Below are 27,040 nucleotides of genomic sequence, written 5' to 3'. Positions count from 1 at the left end.
GCTTGTTCGGTACAGGTTGGCAGAGCCTTGACCCATCCAGTGAAGGAGCAGATTTAAACTAGAATTTATAGCCTCTGCATCATTTTACTTCAGTGAAGTCTACTACTAAGTCCTCGAATGGCGCAGTCCTGGTTGTTGTACACCTGGAGGCGGCTTGGGCCAGTGTTCTTCTGGGCGCATGTTGGACATTGGTAACTGATCTGGACACACAGTGAAGGGAGTCTGGTTATAAAGTAGTATTTGCTCAGTGTGGCTTCAAGAGTTGTTTTTTCCCCAATGGGTCATCTGGTGAGGCCAACTGCTGGGGAGCCAGAAGTCTCTGATCTGGGAGCTTCCACCATCCCTCCTCGGTCTTTCTCCCCCCTTCACTAGCTGCCCATTGAGCTTTTTCCTTTGTGTACCTTGGGTATGGCATGTGTTGTTTCTGGTACCAACATGATTTTGGCAGCATCACCCAAGGCCATAGCAGGCTCTGTTTGGGCAGCTGCTCTCCTGGCCATTTGGTCTGCTACCCAGTTTCCTTTAATGATTTTGTCAGTCCCTTTCTGGTGTCTTTTGCAGTGTATGATGGTCATTTGAATTGGCTACCACACTGCTTCAAGCAGTTGGAGGATCTCTTCTTTGTTCTTAATTGTCTTTCCCCCTACCAACAGCAGCCCCCTTTCCTTATGTATGGCCCCATGGACGTGTAAGGTGGTGATTGCATACTTAGAACTTGTTTCCCCTTCGAGTATCTAAGTGCTTGGATTAGTGCCCACAGTTCTACTCTCTGAGCTGACCAACCTTGAGGCAGAGGCTTTGCCTCTATAACTTTTTCATGAGTAGTTACTGTGTATCTGGCTCTTTGTTGTCCTTCCTGGACGTAGCTGCTCCCCTGAACAGTTCTATGTCTGGGTCAGTCAAGGGCAGGTCTGTCAGATCAGACCTGCTGGAGTATACCTCATCCATTAGTTCTTTGCAGTTATGGTCCAGGGAGCTGGATTTGGCTGGTAGCATGCCTGGGTTCATAGTCCGCACTGTTTCAAGGCACACCTGGGGATTCTCACAGAGCAGCCCTTGATAATGAGCCATCCTGGAGTTGGTCAACCATTTGTACCCCCAACTGTCCATCAGGGCGGTCACTGCATGTGGGACCTTTACGTTGAAGTTTTGTCCCAAGGTGAGTTTGTACATCTCCTGAATTAGGGTGACTGTGGCTGCCAGTGTTTGCAAGCAGGTGGCCAGCCAGCTGCCACAGTGTCTAGTTGCTTGGACAAGTATGTCACTGGCCTTTGCCAAGGTCCTACAGTCTGGGACTCCCAAAGTCATGTGATTTTTTTAACAAACAAAGAGATTGAAGTCCCAGGTCACATCAAGTATTCCTAGGGTGGGGACCGGGACCAGCAGGGCCTTTATTTCTGAGAAGGCCCACTCTTGTTCAGATCCCCATACTAAGGGCTCCTTTTCAGGCCAAGGGCCTTTTGTTTTTCCTTTACTGTTGTGTGTCCTAATCATTTCTTACATACCCCTCTTGCCAGTCTGTGTTTCTTAAAAGCAGGAACCATGTCATATTCATCTTCATTTTCCCAGTACACAGAATAAATCCTGGTAAACAGCAAGCATTTAATATATTTTTGTTGAGCACCTGTATAAGAGACTCTGTGAGAATGAACTGCTATTGTCACGTTAGAGGCCTGTGGGCACTCAGGTTGACTAGATGTATTCAATTCAAAAGTTGTTTCAATAGCTGATACCATAAGTGTTTCCACATGAAGCAAGATAAGGAACAAATGGAGCAAATTACACATACACAATCCCACACACAGAACTGGATAGAAATAAAAACATTTGCGCCAGAAACTGTAGATAACTCAAAATTAAATTATATGACACTAGGACTTTTTTTTTTTCCAGTCCGAAAACAGCTACTTGGTGTCATAGAATAAATAGGTCTGCGCTGTCAGTCCTCAAACTTAATCCCATATCCACTATTTTTGTATGCCTTTCAGTCAATTCCTTAATGTTTCCAAAGTTTGATTTCTGTACCTACCAAATTTGGACATTAATACACAATGCAGGGAGGACTGTTATGGAAATTATGAGCGTCCTTAACACACAGTACATGGTTGATTGTAGATAGTCTATTTATGGTAGTTCTTTTTCACATGGAGCTACATATTTTTATACCTGTATGTATATGTATCTCAATATTTATTTACCTATTGATCTATACGTATATAGATATAGATCTATTTCTGTGTCAATTTTTTTAAATGCATGTTTAGAATGCATAAGCTTCATAGATTGGTTATAAAATTATCAATTCTACATAGTGGCCTGCAGGCAACATTATTTCAGTTTATCTGTGAAGAAACTGTCTTGGTTTTTAAAATAAATGTTGCTAAGAAATTCAAAGTCAGCAGTTTCTCTCTTCAGTAGTTTATAGGTGACTTGAAATTTTTAAATGACAAATTTATTAATAAATTAAGGCAAATGAAAACCAGGTAATGAAAGCAGACAAAAATAAATATAAATGAGATGTATGGAGTTACATGCAAGAAACACATATTTTGTAGAATTTTCTGGACTAGACTGGATGTCAGAAAGATGTCTGACCATCAAGCTTTAAGTGGATGCAAGATGGCACTATATTTAAGTCTGATGAGACTACATCCCATATAATCAGCTTTTGATTTATATCTCTAGGTTTGATTCTTGGTCTCCAGGTCACCCTTCTGGCCAGATGATAGACAACTTTCACTCCATAGCTGCCAGGATACCTATCCAGCCTGCCCTGGTCATCACCAAAGCACTTGTCTGATGGCTACACAAAGCCCTGGGTCTCAGGTCCTTCACTTCTGACTCTGTTCTCCTTCCCTGGAAATTTAATATGCTCTGCAAATTTATACATGCTATATCACCAGATTTTCTTCCCCTGCCATTCATTTTTAAATTAATTCAACAAACATTAATGAAACACCTGCTATTTGCATGGTATTATGCAAGGCATCAGGGCCTGAAGAAAAAGGAAGAGACACCAACTAATGAAGAAAAATTGTTCTACATTCCTAGGATTAGATGTCTAGTCAGAAGAGAAACATGCAAACAATTATGAGAAAATATGACAATTGCTTTGTTTGGGGGTTGTTGAGATGTACAGTGGAAGTCTAGGCATTCTTAAGACTAAGAGTATTTACTTAATAGTTCCAATATGCTGTGACTACATGTTCACAATAAAAATCATATTTGAATTAAATATATTTTCCAATTTGTGAATTTATATGAAAAGTACACCAAAGGTATTCGTATAAATCAGCTATTCACTTCACATACTACCTGTATTAGGAATAAAAGCACACAAAAACTTCGTATTATCTGGAAAATAAAGCACATCTAGTCTCAATATTTTAGCCATTACTGGGGGCTAAATGGCCACCATCAGGGTTCAAGAAGGGTGGGCGGGCTAAAATTCTTCACATGGGATTTGCACTGACTTGAATACAGCAGTGCTCTGGTCTCACTGCCACGCCTTCCTTGTTTGTTCCAGTTTCCACCTGGGCCCTGCCAATCTCCAGTCCTGTTGATCCACCTGCAGGCCTGCTGAGACTCTACAACTGTTAAAGGCATCCCTACCTCAGCTTTCTGGCTGTTTAGAAAGCAGGAAAGACTAGCAGGCCCCACAGCTCCCTGAAGGTTTCTCTTTCCAGGTCCTCTTGCTACATCTAATTAATTATTATTATTAAACTTTTTATTTTGAGGTATTTGTATATTCACATGAAGTTGTAAGAAATATTACAGAGAGATCCCTTGTACTCTTTACCCAATTTCCCCTGATGATAACATCTTGCAAAACTGTGGTACGAGCTCACAACCAGGATATCAACATTGATACAATCCATTCATCTTATTCAGATATCCCCAGTTTTACTTGTATGTGTGTGTGTGTGTGTGTGTGTGTGTGGTTCTATGCACTTTTATTACATGTGCAGTTATCCAGCACGAGTCAAGATACAGAACAGTTCTACATCAGTTAAGATCCCATGTCGCCCTTCTATAACCACATCCACCTCCCTTCCACCCACTCCACACACACTCTTCCATCTTCCCTAGCAACATTCATTTCTTCTCCATTTCTATAATTTGGTCATTTCAAGAATCTTAAATAATGGAATCACACAGTATATAATCTTTTGGGATTTGATTTTCACTTAGCATAATTCTCTTGAGATTTATCCAAGTTGTTACTTGTATCAATAATTCATTCCTTTTTATTGCTGAATAGTATGCTATGGTACCATCATTACATCTTCTAGTACACTGCTTTTAAAAGTGACATAATAGAAAGGATTCTGGGCTTTGGTATCAGGCAAGCTTGGGTTTAATGCCAAGTTACGTAACCTTGGGCAAGTTACTTAACCTTTTTCATGTCTACATCAACCTCAGAATTTTTTTGAACATTAAATTATATATGTGGTTCCTGGCATCAGTAAATGTTATTTAATATAGTATTATAGGTCACCAAAACCAAAATACTTGGTTAAAACTATTGGGTAAGTGACATTTTTCCTACTCACAATCACTTTTTCCTTATTTACCAATGGTGTGATATTTAGATGAATTCTTCCATGTAAGAACTTCTCAGAACTTTCTTCTTTTCTTTGTTCTGATAAATTGGTCAGTTTACATCTGCTACCTGAAGGTCCTAGATACATTAAAGTAACTAGTTCTGGAGATTAAGCAGGCTGGTCAATTGAGAGATCCACGTGTAATGAAATGGGATATGCACATTTTGAAAATCAACTACTTTGAAGACCAAAAAGAAAAAAGAAATTTTTATTGACATTTATTCATGATAGAATAAAAATATTTCATTAAACAAGATCCACATAGACATCAGTGCAATCATTTCCAAATAATCAATCAATAAGAATTTCATCCCTCCTATTGCTTCTTCCTTCTTTGTACTAAATCCAAAACTTTACATTCTTGAAGACTAACCATCACCATTTATTAATAATCAATGTATTTTATAAATTAAAAGCATATAGCTGCCAATCAAAACTTCTGGTCAGCACGGGAAAAATTATGCCACCATGCTAATTGATGTAAATTGATGTAAAAAGCAAAGAAATTTAGTTAGCTTGAATAACTGCATCATGCAGAAATACGGAAAAATACTAAAATTTTTGTAACAATAAAAATAACATCAGTGGGGGACACAGAGTATAATCACAATTTGTGGTATGGGCTTGCTGCCAGTATGGATCTGGCCATCAAATCTTAGGAACAAGAGATGACAATTGGCTTTGTACCCCATGAATATTCATAACGAATAAAAATAAATGAATAGATCTCAAATCCCTATTACTACAGTTACAGATTTCTCAGGGCCAGAAAACTTAACCTAACCTGTATGATTTCCTCCAAGTTTATGAACCTATGTGTCATTCCAACTACAACTCTCAAAATTATTTCACCATGTTTTACTTACCTCAAATTGGGGGGAAAAAACAGCTTTAGGAAAGGTCTCTCCACTAGAAATTTTAAAAGATACCCTAATAGTTAATAGGCTTTAATGCTTAATATATAATTGTCCTAATTAACTCCTCAGTAATGATTTAACATACAAAGAGTTACCTATTAATTTATATAAGAACAGTCCTCTATTAACACATTTTTCTATAGCTTTAAATAACATCTTCAAAACTCATTACAATTTTTTTTTTCCTACAGGGCTTCCTCTTCAGCCCAAGATATAGTATAGTGATTAAAAGCACAGACTTTGAAGTCATCCACACATTGGTTGAAATCTTAGCTTTTACCTTGGATAAATTACGTAAACTCACTAAGCCTCAGTCTCCTCATCTGTAAAGCTGGAATAATAATGTGAATGCATAGTGCATGGTATACACAGGGCTCAGTAAATATTCTTGATACAATGACTAATAATGCACATGTGAAGTAAGTAATATTCAGACAAGACCATTCTACTGTTGACTATTCTTATATTTTCTTTCACCTTTTACAGAAATCTGTCAAGTTTATCACTTTGTGTATTTGTGATTCACCTTTTATTACTGCAGAAGAAGAAACAAAAATTCATAGCCTTGACATAGATCTCCAAACACTAATGATTACTGGATGATTGCATGTGACTAAAAAAACCCATGATTTTTCTAGTCAGAAGGCAATTCCATTCTGATGTCTAACTAGTTGTCTGACAACAAGATATTTAGTCTCTCCATGCCTCAGTTTCCTCATGAGCAAAATGGGATAATACCACTAAGCTCACAGGGTTATTTAAGAACGAAACACAGTAATATAGGAAAGATACTTGGCACCATGCTTGACACTCCAATCCATTCTTGCACAATTTTCATTTTATTATCACTGCAAAAATCATGGTCATCAGACCAGACCTTGACAGACCAGAATAGGATTTCAAAATTAGTGAAACAGGTCACATTTTAATGCTTCTTCTTTTAACATATACCCTAATACTCTGATACTGCTTTCAGAATAAATGCACAAGTTTTCTACCATAGCAGAAAGGAAGGTGTTATCTTCTTCTATGTGGATGTCATGACCATATCGTTATACATTAGGAGGTGCATCAAAGATTAACCGGTGCTGGTACCTGGTTAGTGCGGTAAAATGACTTCACATGAATTATGCACAAACTATTTTAGTATTTTGCTGTTTTTGCTAAGGGTACGTTTCACAGAATCAAGCATCATTTCACATTCTGATCATGTATAGTTATCCCAGATTGTTAAGGAGAAAAAAAAATTGATACTGACAGTGTAAATCTTTGAATTACCCGTATAATTTCCTAAAAAATCTTCATTTAGTACTTTAAAAGAAACTCAGACTTTACCACAAATTAGCTCCCTTGTCATACCATCACAGTTCTTAAAAATATAACTCAGTCATTCCAAATGCCTTTAATCTGAAAGATCAATTGTTTATCGACAAGGCTTAAACCAGCAAAAACCTACAGTGATTCCCTAAAGGTCTGTCTGCTATAATGTCCCCTAAATTATGAGTAATGCATAATCATCTGCACTGTTATAAAGTGACTTTGACCTTTATTTTTCAGCAAGGGGAATACGACAATACAGTTGGAAGAAGTACATTGTAATAGGCACTTCAACTTGAGGATAAATCTATCAAAATGCTATACATATGGTAATATGGTAAATAGTAAGTAGGCTTGATTGAGGTGGTGGGGAGAGGAGAGAGAGGGAAGACTATGTCTTCTTGACCACACCAGCCTTCTCTTAGGCAATTTACCTGTGCTTTTCTATTCAATTCTTATGTCAACTCTTTTCAAGAGGTGTTAACAGCATCCCCATTGTTCTGATGAGGCACAGAGGTTTTCAAAGGTTTAATAACTTGTCTAAAGCCACTGAGAATGCAGCCAGGATTCTCAATGCAGTTAATCTTCATCTATCCAAGGATTTACATCATCAGGCAAAAAAATGGACCCTGCTGTAAACAGTACTTTATGCAGCTCCCTTGGGCATCTGAGCCAGTCTTCACCAGCTCTGATAGCCACCATCTGCTATTTCACAGGTATAGATTAATAACATTTGAAAAATTGCTGTATTCTTTTTGGGAGAAAGGTAGAATAAATCCCGGTATTACTGTGCTAAAAACCAGTTCAGCTTCATAACTATAGATAAACTACTTTTTTCTTGTTTGAACTCGGATGAGACTAAGTCCTTATTCTGCATTAAAAATATCATTTGAACTACAATGTTTAGCAGTGGATCCCTGTCCTCTAGGAGATCCAAATCCAAGTCCGAGGTCTTTCAAGCTTTAGCCTATATTTGCCCTTGGGTCAGATACTTATAATATCAGAACCTCACTTTTCTCACCTGCCAAATGTGATTTCCTACCTGCCTTATCTGCATCATGGGGAGGAGAAAATGAACAAGGTACATGTGAAAGTGTTGGGAAACTGAATGAAGTGCCAAACGTCAAGTGGCAGGAGAAATACTGCTACAAGCACAAGTATAATGAAGCATGGATTACTTCTTATCTAGGTCTTCTCTCTTCCAATGTGGTTAGCCATGTTAAAGTAAAATGATCTAATTCACGTATCATGTCACTAGGTATTTTATGCTTCTTCTAATTGCTAAAAATTTTGCCAGGGAAGCAAAACTATATTTGCCCAAACATACTAATGGATACATATGTATGAGTATTTAAGAGTGAATAGCATTTATGTGAAGAATGTACTAATAAATCCCCATTCCTTGATCTGCAGTAATTAAAAGCTAACACAAACCCTTCTATAAGAATAAAACTAAGGAATCTGCCATTATACTGTGCAAAGTTCTCTGCTATTCATGTCATTTTAGGTATTGTAATTCATTTCAGTATTTTTTAAGTCCTGTGTTTTCTTTTTGCACCTCTAGATTTACAGTACAATGGATGCATAACTTTTAGCTTTTATTTTTAATGCTAAGAACTTCTGACATTTTAAATCTTAACTCTAATAATTAACATCTATGCTTTATGCAAGAGGCTAAAAATTAATAGGGCCCTGCATATAGTGACACCTTTCAATAGTCACACACTCCAGCAGTTACTAATTTTCCAACCCAGTACCTAAAGATGACATTTTGATAAATTTGCAAAGGACATTCTGAACTATTTATTAGTTCAATATATGAAAAAGTACACCTCAGTAATGACATTCTGTTCCCAAAATAACTCCATACACTTTGTCCATTTTTTATTTTTAAACAGAGCTGCTTATAGAACTTCACAAAAAAACCACCAATAACTCAAAATTAACAAATGACACACTTCTATTTCTCATCTCATCACACTCAAAAACAATGCATTTTTATTCTAAGTCCAAAATCACTTTTCCAGGAAAGAAACTTGTCATGATACTTCATTCTCCTTTCAATGAATGAGGTAGGCATCACTTTTACATCCTTACTCTAAGTTAAAATGTGACTAAGCAAGGTTAAAGTTAATTCTCTAACTTCAAGCAATGGGCCAATAGTTAAAAATGGAATGGATTTAGTAAAATAATCCAGTGCTCTTTCTACTTTCCATGCAACATTTGAGATGTGTTATTAATAATCACATTAAGGCACTGAGCACTTATTAAGAGCTTTCTATGTGTTCAGAATAATGACGATAGTTTTCAAACTGCACAGAAATCAAGATCTAGCCTTCAAAGCTTTTAGTTTTAATCAATCAGCTGTTTTACATTTATCTGCTTTCTCCTTATTTATAGAAAGAAATAAGCTTAAAGACAATTTTGGAAAAAATTCATAATCCTACCACCATAATGAAACTAACACTTCTTTTCAGTATATTAATTTTCAGAAATGCATATACATGTTATGTTCCTCACATAGTTTTAACTGTACTATAAAAAATATTTTGCATTTTACTTAAAATACAAAACCTCACATCACTTAGTTTTAAACTGATTTATCCAAGAATGCATGGAAAAATAAATAGCAGTTATGTACACCATTCCACACTTTACCAGCATTTGAATGGCAGGATATGTTTTTGATTAGCACCAAAGGGCAGAGGCAGCTAGTTCTATTACAAAACTTATAACACAACTAAAAAGTAGTTATGAATTCTCACATTACCATAGGAACACCTAGAAAGGAGCATCTAATGCTGAAGTCAGAAAGGATTATGTTACAGGTTGAATTGTTTCTCGCAAAATTCCTATGTTGAAGTCCTAGACCTCAGCATGTAACCTTATTTGGTAATAATGGTCTTTGTAGATTTAATTAGTTAAATTAAGATGAGGTCATACTGAAGTAGGGTGAACCCCAATGTAACTGGTATACTTATAAAAGAAAGCCATCTGAAGAGACAGTCATGCACATGGGGAGATTGGAGTTATCCTGTCACAAGACAAGGATCGACCAGAAGCTAGGAGAGAGGCCTGGAACCGATCCTTCTAGCAATGGCAGAGGGAACACGGCCTTGCCAACAGCTTGATTTCAGACTTCTGGCCTCCAGAATTGTGACACAATAAATTTCCATTATTCTAAGCCACCTAGTTTGTTACAACAGCCCTAGAAAACTAATATAAACAATACATAACAAGATTGTACTACATTGCCCTCCACACACTCAACAAATATAACACCTTCCAAAGAAGTCTCACTGTCTCTTTAAGTCCCTTCAGGTCACTCTTCAAATTGCCACCACATTGTTCTTTCATAAATAAAGAATGTAATCATTTTACTCTCCTGTTTAAAACTCTGCAATAATTATCCAATGTCTATATGAAAGAATTAAATACTGTATACAAATATAACAATGGTAGCTTTAAGATTTATAATAATCTGCTATGAACTATGCATGGGGGTTTGCCATATCTGTTACATCCTCATGGAATCCCTTTGAAATAAGTATTAGTATTTCCATATTAATGATAAAGAAACTAAGGATCAGTGAGGAGGTGAGTTGTTCACACCACAACATGAAAGAATGGCTGAGCCAGGATTTCACCAGGGTTGTCTTTCTCGAGGACACGCACAGTCAGCAGCCACGTGAAAACTACAACTCCACGTCCCTTTCAGATACGGCGTCTACTTCAGTCATACTTCAGTATCATTTCTGCACTTTGTGTCAACCTTCTCCACTAATCTGTTGCTCTAAAATGAACTATTTTGAATTATGAGCCTTTTAGTTTACCTGGTTATTTTCCTGCCTATTACTTCTGCCAGCACCTTTTTATTTTTTTATTTTTTCCTTCTGTCTCAAAACCCCAACCAAACTGATAACTACCTTCTTATATTTAAGACTTGACAACTATCTCTTCTTCGGTGAAGTCTAGTTAGACTTCCCCAAAGAAAGATTTCATCACTGCCTATTTTCTGAATTCATGATAATCTGGAAAGATGCCAATTATAGCAGTTAGACAGTCATATTATTACAGGTCAATCTTTTCCTACTAGACGATAAGCTTCACAAGGAAAACACACTGTATCTCCTGTGCTTATAACAGATGATAAATAAATATTTATGAATTTCATGAACAAATGAACGAGATATAATGTATTACCAAGGTAAGAAGTTTTATGTGTTTCCAGGTTTTTGCTGTTACAAACAACGCTATTTACTAAAACACAAATAGTTCTCTTTAGTGTTTCCTCTCTGAAGCTAGAGAATAGAACATTTCCTGGCCTATAATAGCTGCTCAATAAATGTGTTGGATAAAAGTTGAATCTTAAGCATATTTCCTTGAACTTAAGAAATATTGTTAAGCAGTTAAAATGAATGGACTATATGTATCAACACTGACAAATCTGAAAGATGTAATGTTGATGTTGACAAGTAAAAAACATATATAAAAATATATCTACAGTAAGATATGGTTTAAATAAAATTTATGAGTGCATATTTTATAGTATTTATAATTACATACACATGTATGTATGTAATTAAAAATGCTTGAGGTTGATAAACACCAACTTCCTAGAGAGGAAAGGAGAGTAAGGGATAGAAGAAGAGAATGTGGCTATGTCTTTTCTGTTCTTTTTCTAAAGAAAAAGCAAAATAAAAAATCAGATGCAAAATAAGAGGTCTAAAGTTAATTTGCCATATGTTATCATGTATTATATCAGAGTGGAGAGTACAGAGATATAATTTTTCTGCATATTTCTCTTTTTAGAAATATTCCATAATTAAAAATAAAAGCAAATCATTTAAAAAGTATAGCATTAATGTAGAGGGAAAGAGAGAAACAGAAAAATCATCATTAGGCAGACACCACAGTAATGATTGTTTCAGGGAAGTTTAGCTCAAGGATACTAAAATGAGTGGGCAAAATGTGAGGAGAAACAGCATATTTGCATAGTCTCAAAGTATCTCTTTCAAGATATTTACTAATTACAAAAGGAAATATAGCAACTTTACAGTGGAGAAATCCAGGAGTCACCAGGTTCAAGGTTAACATCACCAGTGATGAGACATATGGATATCACAAAACCCTATATATTATGCACTGTGAAGGATACATTACATGTTTTCTCTCGTATACTTGCTGAAAATACATAGCCTCATTCTAATCATAAGAAAACATCGGACAAACCCAAATTGAAAGTTGTTCTAGAAAACAACTGATGTATTCTTCAAATGTGTCAGTCATGGAAGACAAGAAAAGACTGAGGCATTGTCACAGATTGGAAGAGACTTGGGGAAAATAACCAAATGCAACAGGGGAACCTATATCGGATCATGGTATAGAAGAAGATATCACAGAAAACACTGCTGAGATTTGATTAAGGTCTGCAGTTTAGAGAATAATATCATCATACCAAAATAATTTTCTGGTTTGATCATTTTAATATGGTTATGCTAGATGTTAACATCGGGAAAGCTGGGGATTACTGAGGAAATTTCTGTATTATTTTTGCCATGTATCTGTAAGTCTAAATTTAGTTACTTTAAAAAGTGTTTTTAAAAAAGAAGTGTACATACCTATTGATCCCACAGTTTTACCTGTAGAAATTTTTCCTAAGGAAATATTCAGAAAAGCCCAAAGACAGTTTTACCTGTAGAAATTTATCATAAGGAAATATTCAGAAAAGCCCAAAGACATATATGTGCAAGTGTGTGTGTGTGTGTGTGTGTGTGTGTGTGTGTGTGTGTGTGTCTGTGTGTGTGTTCCATAATGGCAATGTTTAAAAAATTAAAATGAAAATAAGCTGAATGCCCATCAGGTAAATTGTGTTACATCCACACAAAGCTATATGCAGCCATGAAAATTATGATATCCATTTAAATGGACTGACAATCATGGATGTTTACAATCTATTGTTAAAGCAGAATGAAATTCATGTAAAATACAATCTAATTATTTCCTGTGAATGTAATTTTTTACTTTGTGTTTTAAGTTCAAAAAGTTTCTATTGTTGAATATGTGCAAATGAGTTGATCTTGAACAATATATAATAAAATGTTAACATTTACTTTTATGTGAGTTAGTATAATGAGTGTTCTGTTTGTTAATCTGTATTTTCAATAGTTATAATAGTGCAATTAAAAACTATGTTGTTTTTAGAATTCAAGATGTCTTGGTGTTGAGTACTGTAAAAAGCAAACTATTAAAAATAAAGCTTTTGTCTTTATTGTCATTTTAGTTAGTATTCAAGCAAATGATTTTTTTTTTTTAATTTGTCACTGGAGCAGAGTTTTTACCCTCAGGACAGCAATGAATCTATGACACATCCAAAAAGAACTGGGATCATTTTCAAAGAAAGAGCATCATCAAGAGAGTTCCTGTTAGGGAATGATTGATCTGTTAATCACATCTCTGTGCAGGAGAATAGATCCTTAAACTTTGACATCCCCTGATTAAAGCAGAACTGTATTGTTCCCAACTACACAATTTTCTTTCAAAAACAATAAATTGTTTTAACACCAACACATAAAGCATGCTTTCAACTCCCTTCAGAGTGTTGCTTTTAACTCTCACCGAATAAAATCCATTCAAAATGACACATATTTGGGGGGAAATGGGTCTGAGCTTATGATTTGGTCAAGAATGACACCAATTGTATACTACTAATAGGAAATTTTTAAAAAGAGGATTCTTAGTCATGTGTTTATCTATTTCAATAGAATAGCATTCCAGAGGTGGAAAAGGCTCACAGTAACAGTATGACATTACTTATCAGGAACTCAACGTTCTATATATACACACAGTTGATTCTTGAACAACATGAAGGTTAGGGGTTCTGACCCCCATGCAGTCAAAAATCTGCATATAACTCCGAAAAAATTTCCAATATGTTTATTTTTAAAAATCCACTTACAAGTGGATCTGTGCAGTTCAAACCGGTGGTGTTCAAGGGAACTGTATATAAATGCTACAACACTACAATACTACGTATAAGGAACTCAAAGTTGAGAGACATTTAAGAGAAGAGTTGGGGCTAGGGCTTCCATTTCAGGCAAGATGCTTTCTCCAACTATATCAGTTTGTATCCTCAATCACAAACAACAGCATGGTAAAGTATGAACTCTCCCATTAGCCACCTGCAGGAATACAAAGATAAACAGCCAGTGTCTGCCTTCTGGGTGTTCAGGAGAAGAGATCAGGCATATAAACAAAATGTGTTGGGCCACTCAATTATAATACCAATGGGGGCTGGAAACTAATACCAATTATGAATCCAAAAACATGAATAATTATAACAAACCTCATATTATGGAACAAATTACCAGAAGGATTTGGTCACTATTATTTTAGATCTTTTAATAACAGTTTATTTTTCCCTCTGCACATTGAGAAATGCACAAAACCACATAGGTAAAATATAAATGTTTCCCATTGAGAAACAGTACATATCTTTTTAATTTTCTTATGTTGTCCTGGACAACTATTTCTGAACATATATCCAAAAGATTTTTTTTTCTGGTAATGTGATTTAAAGTAGACGGAAGTTAAGTACTGATTACACAAGTTTGAGTCTTCAGTGTCAATTACACTTTAGCAGAAATATTACTATCCATTTATATAACATCGATCTTCAGAATATCTAAATGCTTTGACAGGTATGCCATTCTACCACCTTTATTTGACAAATGGAGGAAGACGTATTTCTTATATATTTTCAATACTGTTTAACAAATATTTAACGAGTATTTATAAAAGTACCTACCATATATGCCAGTCACTAGTATGGAATATCCAATGAGTGCAGAAATATTCAAGTCCTTACCCCTGATACTGAACAACTTATCTAGCAATGGAGATTCAAAGTGGTTTGGTAATTGTTTAAATAGAAACACATATAAAATAACAACAAATAATTCAAGCAGTGTGATGTAGAGGGAAGAGTATTGAACTTTGGAGACTCTCACATCTGGATCAAAACTCAGAGCTTCTTATCACTAGCTGAAGGAACTTAACATCTCTGTGGCTCAGTATCCTCACTTACGACATCCACACAATACAGTTCCACACACCCTGCATGGCAGCTCTGAGAACTCCATGAGAACATAGGTTAAGGAATCAGAAGAGTACTTTACTCATCGTGGGTGTCCAAGAAACAAAAACTTCTTTGCCCTTTGCCATAGGTTCACAGCAGAGAGAATTTTTGATTCTGTCTAGTGCTCATTGTTTTTTTAACATTTTTAATTGTTCCCTCACCCAAGCTGTTCCTTTCTTTGTCATAAAGGGGATGATCGTGCCATTCTTATTCTAGAAGAATCTTCATGTACAAAAAAGTGGTTCTGTATTTCCAACAATTAGATACTGATTCCATTTAGATGTTCATTTCCAGAAGGAAGCATTTTAGTAAAAAGACAAGAGATAGTTGATACAGTCTGTTCTAAATAAATGTTATGGTCTTTTAGAGAATCATTAAAATTTCTCAAAAGTTCATTTTAAGTCCAACTAGGAGAAGAACCCTTAAAAGTGTACCGATAAAGATTCTGTCTTTGCAAAAGGGTGTGATTTTTATTATTCAGAAAATACCATTCTTCTAGCTAAGATATGTGCATAATTCAATAGGGATCCAGTCCAATTGTTTCATTTTGTAGAAAAGAACATTTTTTAACAATTCATATTGTTTTGGCATAGAAATAAGTTACAGTGCTGAAAGGCCCAGAATAAATATAATGACAGCATTCCTCATGCTGAATACTCCTCCGTCTTCCCTTTGCTGAAGGGGAAAAACACCTAAGAAGTACTTCTGTGGTTCTTTCAAACAATGTACTCCTACTCATCAGGCAGGATTCCTTTGGGGGAAAAAAAAATTGCTTATGATAAAAAAGTATAGCACTAATTCACAAATTTTAAACTAATGATTTCCAGGGCTTTCACATGTTCAAGAATTTAAATTTAGCGATTTTATATAGATAACCGACCTTTACTGGACATATTAGTGCAGAAAAGATAGAAGGCTTAGAAACAGGGCATATTGAAAACTGTTCCCAGCTCAGCTACCAATCCACTTCTACTCATCTTTTGACTCCAGCTTTTTTCTGATTCATTTGTGGGTGGTTTAGTCTTCAGGAACTTCTCTTGTTCGGCACAGTTCCTTACATTATCATTCCAATGCTACTTATTATTTTGGCACCAGCTCCTACATATGATAGTACTTTCTTTTCTACTGCATGTGAAATTGTTTTCCATATTTTTTTTAAATGGGAAAAAAATTCTTAAAAGGTTACTTTTGTCCATTTTCTTCTCATTTCAACAGAAGAATATCTCAGTTTGCCTTTTCTGCTGTAAAACCTTAATAAGTTAAATGACTTTGTGCAAAGAAAACTTAGGTTTTTAGGAAATCAGCTAACAAAACCATACTGTTCACTAAAATGGTTGTTAACGTAATCATTGTCGTGTATCAGTTTTAAACAGCTTTTAGTTATAAGCACTTAACGTTCTATTTTAAGTCTTACAACAATGAAAGGAAGATATAATTAAACACCTTTCCAGATGATAGAATTGATAGTCAGAAAGAGAAGTAAGTTGTTCAAGGTTACAGAACTATCAAATGATAGTTACGTTATGAACCCATGACTACCTATTCCAGAGTTCATGCACTTGCCATCTGCCACTATCCCACTGACTTTCAAATATTCCTCCGCAGAAGTTGTAAATAATCATTTACAAACAAGTATCACTAGGTGCTTTAAAAATGTGATTTATATATCTCCATGAAGTGTGCTTTATAATATTTAGTACAAAAAATAAGACTCTCAAGCTTTAAAGTATACATTTAGTTTAGGGTTTCTGTGTGTGTGTGTGTGTGTGTGTGTGTGTGTGTGTGTGTGTGTGTGTGTGTGTGTGTGTGTGTGTGTGTGTGTGTGTGTGTGTGTGTGTGTATCTGGAGAAGTACACTGTTGACATTTTGGGCAAGATAATGCTTTATTGGAAGTACAAGGCTGTCCTGTGAATTGTAGGATGTAAAAGAGCATTCCTGGTGTCTACTTATTGGATACAAGTAGCATCCCCCAATTTGTGAAAATCAAAAATGTTTCCAGGAATTGCCAAATTTTTCCAGTTAAGATCATTGATTGAGTTAAATGAAATTAATTAAATCATATGCTAATGGCTAAAAAGCTTCCAATTTTCCATGGAGACTCAAATATCTATTATTTCATAAGGAATAAATCAGGGGTAAGAAAGAATGTAGCCATAATGAGAGAAATAGATACTTCAAATAGATAAACTCTGAATCAGCCTTAAGCTGCATAAAGTATTCAGATAATTTTTAATATACTTTATGAAATTAAACACAGATGAGCAGGTTTTAGGATTTCATGACTGAAAGTCCCCTTAAATTATATAATCATCTCATTTTTTATGTGAGAAAACTAAAATAAAGTGGCTTGGTCAAGATTAAAAAAAAAAAAGTAGCAGAACTATGCCTAATAACAAATTATCTGAGTCTAAGTTCATTATTCCTTCTTTATATATTAAGTTTAGGATTCCATAAATATCCCTGCGAGGGCCTATTTGACAATGAAATTTGACATTAATATTTTTCTTTTTAAGATCCCACATGTTCTTTGACGTGAATACACGTGAGCTGAGAGGACCTTCGGCAACCAGAAATAAAGGGAAAGATAAATTGTTGTATCCTTCAGTGGAAGGGTAACAGAATTTTAAGCCATACAAGAAAAGAGAAATGATTAAGGAATTTACTATGTACAAACACTTACATGAATCTTGTCATTTGAGTTCTGACAGACCAATGCCTTCAGCAATCAACCCACAGCAACTTAATTTATAAAAAGCTGCTGTCATCTGATTAGCCAGAATCCCAAATGCGATTATACACACTGCTTCATGCTCTGATGTGCTCTGTTACCACGCGCATGGCAGAAATAGATGACTGTTTATATTAACAACATTGGTAAACTTCTCTTTTAATCAATGAAATGGTATTCTAATGACTTTCGCTAAGTGGCCACAAATTCTGGATTGTGCTATTTACTTAATGATTCTAGATAATTTATAGTCATGAATTGCAATGACATTAAGAGAAAGCTTAAGACAAGGGATAGTATACATTTCTCTATACACAACAAAAGCATGTGTCTGATGAAACAGTTCTAGCAACACAACATGCCAAAAATCCAATCAAAGAAGAAATTCTTTTTCAAATGATGGAAGGTGAATTCAGCATTCTAAGGGGAATTATTACTACTCTATACCCTTGCTAACCACTATGTGGTATAGTAATAATCATGTACCCTTACCATATACAAGTAGTTGAGGAGGCTTTTTCACCTAAGGATGAGAACTTAGACTAAGAAGTCTGACAGATGTAGAGTCAAATCCAGATGCTGCTTCCTGCCTATGAGCCATGCAATGTTAGGCAAGGTACTTACCTTGTCTGACCTCAACTTGCTCATCTGAAAAATGTGGACAATACCACTTATTTTTTATTAAGATACGTTATAGTAAATATTTAATGAACATGAAGTATTATAATTATCATAGAGTCATCAACCACATTTCTTCTCTTGGAATCCTAGAGAAACTACAGAATTTCTCAACTTACCACTCTCCTTCGAATTGCCTGGATTCGATTCTTCTAAATATTTTTTTCATTAGTTCATTTCCTTCCATCTCTGCTGCTACCACACTGAGTGAAAGGCATAAACCTTCTCAGGTGGACTACTGGAACACACCCTGACCGGGACATTACTCATTCACACTTGCTCTCCAGTCTTTTGAAATATTTTATTTTATCACACTTTCCTGGTTTACGGTCGAGGTAACTCAGGCTCAGAGAAGCTTACTAACTTGAGACCACAGAAAAAGTGGTTGAGTCTGAAATTGAGCCAAACTTCATTCCAGCGTATCACGGTACCTCCAAGGGTAATGCGAAGATAGTGGGTTGGGAACACTCAATATGAACCAGTATTTTCTTACCAAAGGGATTTCAGGGTGGAGAACATCATGTATTTTGGTCCTCATTCCTCATCTTACATTGTAGTAAGGTTTGAGCATTTTAACAGTGTCTTAGATTATAAATAGTATATTAAAGCAGTTTTTGTCCCATGTAATTATTTGGTTTTACCTCCAGGTTGTAAAGCTGAATTAATATGAATAAAGCATCTTCATGTTAATTGACTATAATGCTTTTGATCCTCAATCATCCAGGAAATTTGACAGTTTCAATAGCACTCTGGAGGTTATAGTAATGCAAATATGTTCAGAAACTTATAACAGAATTGACAGTTGAGGAACACGAGTTTCAATGCATATATCCAGAAAATATCTTTAATGGACTCCTAAGAATGTTTTTTACTTAAGAAGAAAATATACGGGTAATTGGTCCGGTGTCGTATCCTGCCTTTCTTTGATAACCAGCTTTCACCCCACCAATAGCCGTGATAACTGAAACAGTGTTCCATGGATGTCAATTGACTTTAATGAGTGATTCATTGCACAATGGAAACTACTTTGCATTCCCTCTAGATGCTTTCACTGTGTGGAAAAGATAAAGCTCTATTTAGCTTGGGGCTGACATAGTGGAACATAATTCACCTGCCTCTGCTGTCTCGATGTCATGAAGGTTTCCACAGAATGGCAAAAATAACCTCTCGTTTCACCTAAATGTGTACAACACTTTCTCTTGCTATGTCCTTAGGACAGGAGGCCTACACAAACCAAGAGAGTATGGAAACCTGCTTATCTATCAGTTAAAGACCAACAAATAAGTAAATTCAGTACAAAACACACACAGCTTTCAGGCATCACACTTAGCCTGCAAGATGGATATTGGGATGGAGGACTATTGTGATAAGGAGTTTTGGCAAAATATAGAGCTATAAATGTAACTCTTATCTGAAAACAAACACAAGCATGAAAAAGAAGAATCAAGAAACAGAATATTCTTAGAATCACCTATTGCTCATTTGAGAAAATTAAACAGAAATGCCTTTTCTGTAATCTGCTTTGTTTTTAATAGTTTACACATCACCATTAAATAGAATATGAGAATGCTTCCATCTGAATTTGATGCCCTCTGACTCTAAAATTCTTTACATTCATTATAATGTTCACTGGTCATTGCTCAAAATATGGAACCACAAACAACTCTTAGCTGAAAACAAACACAAGCATGCAAATGATGAAGGCAGTGAAGAAACCACTCCCAACAAAAGGCACATGAAGAAATCCAAAGAGGCACAAATAAGCAACGATAAGGCACACAGCAAGACTTGAAGCTAGCAATGCTATAAAACTTGTGAATCAGGGATCAAGGCATCACAGGTGCCTTTCATATAATAAACCCAGTATGTCAGCCGGCAAAGAAGACTCCATGGCCCAAGGCTATTTTTTTAAACTGCTGCTCTGGAAGTTGCTAAGTGCTAAATGATTCTGGTCATACTTACTTGCTTTTTAAATGACTCCCACATGGTTAATATTTCTGACATATCCTTGTATACACTAGGTAGATGGCTATGTCAGGCAGTGATCGTCATTTTAGCTGTCACAAAGAGTTGATACTTCAGCAAAAAGAAGAGTCAAGGAATAGAATAGTCTTAGAAATCACCTCTTGCTCATTTGAAAAAATTAAAATAGAAAAGCCATTTCTTTATTCTATGTTGTTTTTAATAGCTTACATATCACCATTAAATATAACATGAAAATGCATGTATCTGAATTTGACACTCTCCTAAGCCTAAAATTCTTCTCCATTCATATTTTGTTTTCACTGGGCATTTCATTATTACTTGCACTACTTATTGCTCACAATAGCACTAACGGTAAGTCAAGATTTTTCAGTTAAAATGTAAAAGTAGAGGCAATGTATGTTGAGGGACTCACCTGCCCAATGAGACAACCCTAGGCTTCAAGTACTTAGTTATACTTTTATATCAGAGAAGAGTAGCCTGTAATAATTGTGCGCTTGTCTTCACAGAAGTATCAAGTAAAGCTACTTGGTGCATTTATTCTCTGTGAATAACTTTCTTACTTTATAGGATAATTTTTAAAATATTATAAGAATGCACTTTCAGTCTGTGCACATGTATAAAGCATATGGATATAGTACTATACAAATAGATTATAATGTACATTATAAACCATGCAAAGGTTATTTTTGGACCAGTGAATCATTTGGGGCCTTCGCTTAAAGGCCACCATTCTATCGCACTGGAATCAAACTCATACTTATACACCCTTGAAACAGGACTCCAGGGAGAAACTCGCAAAACTAATCTACACGCAGTCTTAGTTCAGCAGCACCTTTAGCTCTGAACCAAAGCAAAGTAATAAGACAGCTTTGATACCTTCTTCACCCTGATTGATTTTTGCCAGCTTTGTAAAAGACTGCACAATAAGAGTAGACACATTGGAAGTCATCCGAAGGAACAAGAGGGTTTGATGCTATTTTCAGATTAAGGTTAGATTAGTCATAACGCTTCAGTATAGAGATTAGAAGTAGGATTACCTTAGTATGTAACAAATTCACATTACTATTCTTGTATGACACTAGCCTGAATTCCACTCGAAGGCACAGATTGCTTTGCTTATTTCTCAATAAAACTTGTCTGCCCCAAGCTACTTCTCTCTCCTATAAAGCAATTAATGGAATTATACCCAATAGAAAGTCAATGAAAGAGTAATTTAGGTTATTATAGCTTCCTAATCACCCACCTGACAGCAAAAGACCTATGGAAATGAGAAGCAGTTGAGACCCACAGCTGCCAAGGTCCAAGATCTTCCTGATTGTTAACAGTTGTATTATGTGGTATCTTGAACTTTTGGTATAAATATATATAGCCACAGCATCTACTAATATTGTAGACTATAACCATGTCTTGAATTTCTCTAACTTATATATACAAGTGATGCCATTTTTCTTCCCTTGGTTATCTATGTAGTGTTGCTAAAACCTAATTTTTTTCAAGCTCCTTTACTGGATTTTGGTGAAAGTCTCTGTGCACTCACAAACTTCAGCTGATCACTCTCACAGTACAAGCAGGCATACATCTGCTGCCATATTTATCAGCTTTCCTACATATATGAAAAAAAGTAAAGTCATAAGAAAGTTTAAGGAAGGACATTGCCAACAATGATCACCACCCAGTGCTTTTCAAAATTATTCATGGCTCCCTCTCTCATGAAGCCTTGATGTTCATATGTGTGTGTGTGTGTATGTGTGTATTGTCACTGAGAAGGAAGTGACTGGATCTGAGGCTTTGGAGTGGGTGGGAGGACTCTGATTATTTCAGCCAAAGGCAAAATATAATGCACCACATTTTAAAACATCCTAAAACAAGACAGTGAATCAAGTTTCCAACTAATGATTGAAGAGAAAGCATTTATATTTTAAAAGAATAACTTCAAAGCAAAAACCTTGGATTAGCAGTCCCAATCCTCCTTAAAATGGCATCAAAGAACTTTTAAAAGAGGCCATCATGACAACAAAAGAAGGGAGAGCTGCAGAAAGACAAGAAATAAATTCTTAGCTACAAAAATTGATTCCTAGGTTAGAAACAGAGAAGGACAAAACCCAATTCAATTTGCACTGGAGCACTCCAAATGCCCCAGGAATTGGCAGCACAAATATTTGGAAGCATAGTGAAGGTAAGTCTAAAGACAGGATTGTTTGAAAGTATATTTAAGAAGCAGAAGGATCCCCAAATTCCTTTGACCCCCAAATTTAAGGCTCTTACTTTAGGTACCAACATGAATAGAATTCAAGAGTCAAACACACCACAAGATCCCAAAGTTTCTATGCCATACAACCTTCTTATTAGAGTTGGGTTGTGAAACTACTGTTTTCCTCAATAATAATGAAATCTGACTCTCATTTTTAATTTTTGATTTTCAAACATTTTTACATTTATTGTCTAATGTAATCCTTACAACAATTCTCTCTAGTAGGTAAGACAAAATATTTCCTCTAATTTTAGATGAAGAAGAAACTGATGTGAAATCCCCACATTTATCAGTTGTAAAACCTTGGATAGTGATATCCGAATTCTTCAAAACTCAAATTTTTTTGTGGTATAGATTGCCCTGTGATCTCTTCTTGCAAGTCTACCTTTCTAAGAAACTGATTTGCCATCTTTGGTGTTTACAACAATCCCTTGAGGAGCTTTTAATCAAGCTCCCAAAGATTCTGATTGAGTAAGAATGAGGTGAGGCCATGCATTGAGTAAGAAGGAGGTGAGGCATGTTTATATATATATATATATAAATAAACAATTATTCTGGTGATTATAATGCAGGTGGGGGGTTATCTTTTGGAAAATGCTTTAGAAGGCAATGTATCTGGACCACATTAGCAGGATCTCATCAAAAACAAAAAAAATGCAAAAGCATGGACCAACTTACATTTTCACTAAATGACATTAGCAAGGTACACCTCTGACTTCTATTAAGAGTGGACTGAAATATGAGGAACATATCTGCATCTTTTGCAAAGACTCTATAGAGGAGATTGTTTCTAGATAGGTAGGAACCATCCAATAAATACTTCTCAGAATTCAGGACAAGAAAAGAAAAATGTTACCAGTTCCAATTAAATTAGAATTCTTCTAATCACTGCTCCTTTTTATCTTGGCTACCAGGAAGTTCAAAACTAAATTTAATATTACCAAGGTTTTAGACATAGGTACTTTTCCACTGAGAACCTAACCCTCTCAGACACTCACAGTCATGTGAGTTTGAGCTATTTTTATTTTAATTGTCTTATTAAACATGAATTTTAAAAAGCTATCTTAAAATTATTTGAGAAGTAGGCAGAGTATAGATTATAAACAAATACACCTGAGAAATATGAAGTAAACAAATTCATGCAGGAATAATTTCAACATGAAGAAAGGACAAGGAGCTAAAGGTTTGCAGTGGTAGATTTTTTTTCAAAACGTAATTCTTTCAGGCACAGTTGGTTAGTACACCTGTCACATGTGCTTCCAAAAATGTAGCTCAAAATGATAACATACTGAGAGAAAAACAAATCTCAGGAATACAAAATTCATTTGTTATAAGCCGTTTTGCTTACAGTCTCTGAAAATAGCCATCTGTACTAAATGTGTACATAACAGAATGATTTGCTGCAATACAAAAAGGTTCTTATATTTTAAGTCTTTGGAACTTTCTAAAGGCTTGCAAACTTTCAGAAGTACCTTTCATACTTGCTACAGAGATGCTATATATTAGTAAGAGCTGATGTAAATGAACTGCAACTGCTTAAATAAATTCTGTTACAGTGTTGTTTGTCCTATTTTTCTTTACTTTTTTTCCTCTTAAAAAAACTTATTTAGCTATTTTCCCCTTCTGAGGTCCTCTCAGCCTTTTCATTTTATTTAACAAGTTCTTGCATGATGCTTACTATATGCAATAACTTTCCTGTGTGCTTTATGAGTATTGGCCCATTTAATACTCGCAGCAAACTATAATGTAAGGCAAAACTTCCCAAGGTCATATAGCTACTGTGGAAAAGCCGCAATCTGAACCCAAGAAGTCTGGTTTCAACATCTGTGACCACTTATTCTGTACTGACTTTATGCTACATACATGACTGAAAAAAGCAATGATATAGCTGAGAAAAATGAATGCTGATGTCAATTAATTCCTCACCTCTTATGCAAACTGGGTATCTGTCTATCTGCACTGGCCATTTCAAACAAAATGCCTGGGGAATCTTCTTGCAGTTATTGAACATCTACCTATAGATGCTAATTTTTATTTTAGAAAGAAAAGAAAAATGCTTCAAGATATATATACATAATTCCTCAATCCTGAGGTATTTCTTTGATTTAATAGTAACTTTTTAGGAGAGAAGAAACAGTATGTAAAACATATACATCAATCATAAGAAGCATCCAACTTGAGAAATATTAAAGTATTAAAAGGATGAAATTTAGAACCAAGAAAATGATGTAATAATTTAATCTCTACTTTTTACAGGTTTCTCATTCTATTGTGCTATAACAAGGACCTGATGTATTGATAGCTTTTTAGCAACCTTGAATACTTATTTGAAGTACATAGGATAAAAGTAATAAACAAATTGATTTTAATTGTTACAAATTATTCATTCTATTAAGAGAAATCTAATGCTATGCTATTCAAGATTAATGTTTTATAAGATGTTACTAGTATTGTTAATGTGTTTAAGGTAAAATTTTTATTTAAATAAACTATACTATAATCCTCTAATTTTTTTTTAATAGAATAGGGTAGGGAAATAAGGTTATAAAAAGTTTACAATGGCATCTTAGTACAAGGTGGGAAGGTAAAAAATTATCTATCTGGTTTTAATTCTCCCTAAGGTAATTCCTTTGGATTAAAACAACAATAATATTTAATAATCATTTAGTTTTGGGTTTTTTTTCACAAATGTATGATTTGGGCAGTACTCAGTGGGCATGTCTCATCTCTGCTCCATACAGGATCGGCCAGGGTAACTCAATTAGGCCTGGAGGACTCACTTCTAAGAAGACTCACTCACATGGCTCGTTGGTAGTGGCTGTTGACTCAGCCAGGGTTGTTGACCAGGACAGCCGGTTTCTGTCCATGTGGCCTCTTCATGGAGCTACTTGGACTTGCTCACAGCATGGTGTCTGTGTCCCAAGAGGGTTTAAGAGACCTGAAAAGTATCAGTGAGGCTTTTTCCATCCTAGTCTCAAAGTCCCAGAATGCCATTTCTGCTACATTCCCATAGACAAGCAAGTCATCATGGCCAGCCCAGAAAGGGACAGAAAATTAGATTCCATGTCTCAATGCATGAGAAGCAAAAAAATTGCAGCTGTCTTTAATCAATTATATCAATATGTAAATTGAACATGTTTATAAAAATGCTATGTTCATTTTCTTAAGCTAAAAAGTTGATGCTAAGGTTAACATAAAAAAATTAAAATGCAAGAATAGCTAGAAAATCCCTAGAAAAGAAATAACAATGGGCATACCAGCCTTGCCAAATATAAAAATATGCTCTCTAGCCTCTGTAACTAAGACCACATGATGTTGCTTCAACAGAAAAAAGAGAAGACCAGAAATATACTCAAGAATGTATGAAAAGTTAATGTATGGTAAAGGTAGTATCTCAAATCACTGTGGAAAAGATATATTTTTATAATAAATTATGTTGAGACAAGTGGATAGTCAATTGCAAAATAATTTAATTGGCCCTGCACCTATCATTACTCACCAAAATAAATTCCACATGGAATTTAAGTGAAAAAAAAAGTAAACCGTATAGAACTAGAAGGAAATATAGGTAGATGGATTTCTTTATTAATTGTGTGTGGAGAAAGCTTTCTTAGTTATAAGTACCAGAAACAATAAAACTTTGATAAGTTCAACTATAGTGAAAAAAAAAAAAGCTTTCATGTTCTAAACCATACCATAAGCAAAGACAAAAGGCAAATGACTGGAATAAAATATTTGTAATCTATATCACAGAAAATCACCATCTCCCTAATATGTAAAGAGATCTTAAAAAAGACCAGAGAGGGAGAGGCAGAGAAATGAAGCATCCGTACAGAGAAAAAGAGATACTTTTAAACATATTAAACAGTCTTTAAACATATTAAAGAGTGCTCAGCTACATTATCACAAAGATATAAATTTAACAACATACTATTTCCAATCTGTCAGATTTGTAAAATTTCAAAAGTTTGACACTTGCGTAGTGAGGCTGTGGGAAAACAGGTGTAGATTGCTGGAGTGAGTGTGAAGTGTACAGCAGAAGTGAAATTGGCAATATCTTCTACCATAAAAGCTATACCACTTCTAGGAATTTGCTCTGAAGATAAACCTACCAACAGTTATATGCGAAAGTTCATTCATTGCGTAATTGTTTGCAAAGGGAAAATAGAGGAAACTATCCATAGGATGCCATCCATAGGAAACTGATTTGAGTAAAGAATGATGAAAGAGAAGTATGAGGCTGAAAAATGAGCGAGAAAGAGTCCATGAACTCAGAGTTACATCCAAAGCATATTAAGTAAAAAATGCAAGATGCAAAATAATAGAAAGAGATTGCACAGTATGCCACATTTTGTGTAAAAAAGGAGAAATTAGAAATGAGTATGTGTGTACACACACACACAAATGTATATGTGAAGAAAT

At 35.2% G+C, this 27,040-nt stretch overlaps 1 protein-coding gene across 6 annotated transcripts in view; it reads right to left on the bottom strand.

The window, feature by feature from the left end:
- Positions 1 to 27,040, bottom strand: part of NLGN1 (neuroligin 1) — a 662,017-nt gene that overhangs the window by 588,404 nt on the left and 46,573 nt on the right. The gene's annotated exons all lie outside the window — the stretch shown is intronic.

The sequence above is a fragment of the Cynocephalus volans genome, chromosome 1, assembly GCF_027409185.1.
Source record: "Cynocephalus volans isolate mCynVol1 chromosome 1, mCynVol1.pri, whole genome shotgun sequence".
NCBI classification, from domain to species: domain Eukaryota; kingdom Metazoa; phylum Chordata; class Mammalia; order Dermoptera; family Cynocephalidae; genus Cynocephalus; species Cynocephalus volans.
This window is presented reverse-complemented; position numbering and strand designations above follow the sequence as displayed.